Source organism: Rattus rattus, chromosome 1, assembly GCF_011064425.1.
Source record: "Rattus rattus isolate New Zealand chromosome 1, Rrattus_CSIRO_v1, whole genome shotgun sequence".
NCBI classification, from domain to species: domain Eukaryota; kingdom Metazoa; phylum Chordata; class Mammalia; order Rodentia; family Muridae; genus Rattus; species Rattus rattus.
The window spans coordinates 213091669-213095894 of NC_046154.1; positions in this window are offsets into that span (position 1 = coordinate 213091669).

A 4226-nucleotide genomic window follows, 5' to 3' on the forward strand; every position below is an offset into this window, starting at 1 on the left:
ATAGGCAAGTGTTCTCCCAGTGAGTCATATCTCTAGATCTGCTGTGTTTTCTAGACATCTGTATATATTAACACATTTAAATAATGAATGATTTTATGCATTTAATTTTTTTAGTTTATTCTCTCTACACAATAAGAATCTCACTCCCATTAACCCAGACAAAGGATCAAATGGACAGTTTTTAGAGAGACTGGGTTGCTTTTAAATATCTCATTTCTGGGGGTTGGGGATTTAGCTCAGTGGTAGAGCGCTTGCCTAGCAAACGCAAGGCCCTGGGTTCGGTCCCCAGCTCCGAAAAAAAAATATCTCATTTCTGGTAATTATCTAGCCTATTCTTATACCTCAGCATTAGCATCACTGTCATCCAGGTCGAGCATTTGACCCAGCTACTCTCAAGGGAAGGGTGGTGTTCACCTTGCCCCTTCGGTTTTCTCTCAAACTAATGAGGGGGTTGCACGTGTTAGACTACCATGCTAGCTCTCTGTCCTTCTTGTCACAAATGCCGAGGTCAGCCTCTTCTGTGTGGGGAGAGCATCACATGGAAAATGTCTTAATTTCATAGACATCAAATCCACTCCTCTCTCTTTTGCCTCTAGCAAGTCCTAGGAATTGGGACTTGCTATTTCACTCTGTTGGGCACAGTTACCCTGTGACTGAAGGGGTCCTTCCCCGGGAAGGAGAGATGACAAGGAGATACTGTCACAAGGAGCAATTCTCAGGTTGGAAACAGACTTTGACCTGCTCCCCACAGTCAGTGTAAGCCGGCCATCTGATGGTTATTTAAGCGTAGCTGGTTCACTTTAGATGGAAGTGAACAGTGAGTTGAATTCTTGGAGGCATCTATTGTGAAATGTGCTTTCTTAATTGTGTAGAGCAGAAAGATCCTGGCAAAAGTGATTTCACACAGTTGCCTTTCTTCCCTAGTTCTGATGGCTTATGAAGTCTACTTCCTTTCTCATTTCGAATCCCAATTTGGTGACAGTGCTGTATTGGAATCTTTTTGATGTCCTCACTAACTCCATATTTGCTTTTTGTTATATCTTTATATTGTTACTGCAGATCTAGTGATTTTAAGCACTTCGTAGGAATAGTCTCATCGTGATTCTTCCTATGATAGTAGACATCTTTCCTTTATCAATTCTGAGCCTGTTGCTTTTCTCATTAGGACCTAATCAATCAAAATTACCATGTGGGATGTTTTGAAGCTCTCAGATAGTTTTTGCTTTTAGTGCCCCTATGACAAAGTGTCACACATATTTCATTCTTAATGAGAGCTAGTTGTCTCACCCAAAGTCAATAATAGTGATTTCTAACAAGTAACAAATACCACTGAGGTCATTATTGAAATTAAAGAGGACAGAGGAGCTGGCAGGTGAAATGAGTGGTGGGTGAATGCAGGTACATACTCATATTTGAAAATCTGTTATCTTAGCCTTAAATATTCCTAAACTGCACAGATAAGATTCAAATCAACAGTAGACTAAGGGCTGAAGAGATGGCTCAGCGGTTAAGAGCACTGACTGCTCTTCCAGTGGTCCTGAGTTCGATTCTCAGCAACCACATGGCCGTCTTCTGGTGTGTCTGAAGACAGCTACGGTGTACTCATATACATAAAGTAAATAAATAAATCTTAAAAAAAAAACAACAGTAGACTAAGCTTCCACATGTTCAGAGGTCAATTTCCCTTTTGGCTTCTATCTATAATGGTTTTAGTGACATTTTTCAATAGCTAGACATGAAGGAAAGATGATGACATGATACAGGAGACAAGTGCCTTTCTATTATCTAAATTCTGAATATCTATGAACCTCAGTTAATACTGAGAGAACAAATCAGAGTTAAGTTGGTCAATCTGTACAAATGCAAACAATTTTACAATTTTTAACAATCTGTTAGAAATGCAATGGCAGAAATAAAATACAACTAGCTACACAGTGCAGTGAAAACAGAACGTTCTCTGCCTTCATGGATGATGAAAATATACAGTGTGGTGTGTCCCTCCTAAAACCTTCCAGCCTCATTAGCAAAGACTAGGATGCTTCTCTGACCATCTATTTATGTGTCTACTATGGAAGAAAATGGAGTTAGACACACAAGGGAGGTCTCTGAGGGACAGAGACAAACATGCAGCCCATGCTGACCTGCTCTCTCCATGGTCCTCAATTTTAGAGTTGGCCCAGTGTCAAAAGTTGTCTACACAGGGCTGATGAAATGAATGGATCAGGAGGTTATAGTCCTTGCCATGTAAGCCTGATCACCCCAATTTGATATCCTAAGCCCATAAACATCCAGATGTGGTGTCTTGCATTTGCAACCCCCCATACTACTTAGGCCAGAAGTGAGGCAGAGACAGAAGAGAATCACTGAAAGCTTGCAGGCCAGCTAGCATGGAGTATGGAGGGCTACACAAACAGGAGAGATAGTGCCTGGACAAGGTGCAAGGAGAAAACCAACTCCTCCTAAAAGCTGTCCTCTGAACTACACACACACACACACACACACACACACACACACACACACACACCAGCAGCAGCAGGAACAAAAAGGATTGACTGCATATGCAAAAGAATGAAATTCCAGATTTCTAAACATACATCCAAGTATCCTGACATGTATTGGTGGAATTCATGCCCTGGGAATATATGTGCTAAAGAAGTCAGTAATTGAGAAGATTATGCAATCTCAGTACACAGTCATTTGGAGAATTTTAGTAAGCCTTGAGAAGAGGAATTGTTAATTAGGTAAAAGCACATCCACATGGTATCTATGTAATTAATTGTGTAGCGGGTTACACACACAGGACTTACACCTGCTGTTGATGTGCCACGGAATCTCTTCAATACCACAAAATGCTAAATGCCTGCCAACCAGTGCGCCTCTCTCAGGGCCAATCACCCACTTGTGTGAATGAGTGAGGACAGGCAATCTTGTCTATTCTTATCTATTTAATAAACACGACTTACTATTAAATATATTTTTATTTAGATGATTAAACTTGATTACATTTTTTAGTTAAATTTAAGGGATGATAGATCCCATTGTTTTAAAGTTGAAGACAACCTTGAAAAACCCACACAGTATGGTAGAAGGAACAGACTTTCAGACTGGGGAAAGCTAGATCCAAACTCTTGAGCTAAGTATTAGTGATATAAATGTAAGCAGCTGAGTGCTTGTCTCTCTGAGCCTGTTTCCATATGCATAGCTAAGACGTACCATAGCTACTACCCCATAGACTACTCAATGAGATAACATGTACAAAACCCACTGAACAAATGAATGCAGGCCCTCCCCTCTGTTTTTCTTCTCTCTTATTGTGAGCCTCCTTTTTCCCAACTTCTGGCAATAAGTCTGGTACACAGTAAAGACAGTGGAGAAGGACTTTTAAGTTGGCTTGGTAGACAACTGAGCTCTCTGACAGTCCAGGTGGGAAACAGTTGAGGCTTTGCCTTCATACGGCCTCTTGAGCAAAGACTTGACTGTGTCATCATAGTCACGATAGCTGCACGAGCGAGTCTGCCTTCCAGTAAAAATTTACTGCAAAAGCAAGCAGTAGGCTGTATTTGAGCCTGTGTGATACAACCGAACTCCCAATAGTGCAGAAAGGCATCTGAGCAGTCCATGGATGACAGAGGACATGGCAATGTAGAGTCTTTTAAGTTAGAAACAATGACGCTCCCAGATCCTTCTCAATACTCAGTTTTAATCGCCAGCTAGTTGGAGGACTTTACGAGTGACATACCCCCTCAGAGATCAGTTCTCAAAGGATTGAGCTTAATAATCTTCAAGGAAACAGCTACCTCTTAAAGCCTAGGATCCTGGGGAGACAGCAGTCCGTTGGAGAGAACTTCGAAAGTGGCCGAGTCTTGGCATTTGATTGGCTTCCTCTTTCATGGTTGGTCAATGGAATATAAAGAACAACAGAAGCTCTTGGGGCATGAGTGTGATTTATTTGCTGAAAGGGAGGAAGATAACATTAGGTCAAAAGAAATGTTCTTTTTCAGAAGCAATCGGAAATGTTATTCAACTCTAAATGTCATGTGTAATTTCAAACAGTTTAAAGCCAGACTGTGGTGTCAGTGGCTGACGACCTGAAAATTGAAGTCTTGCTTTTCCACGGCATGTGGTGCACTGGCTGTAAATGTGATATATTAATTAGAGGAGAAAGAAATCAATCGAAATCTTTTTGAAAAGGAAAGTATCATAGAAAAGTGTTTATATTAAAATAA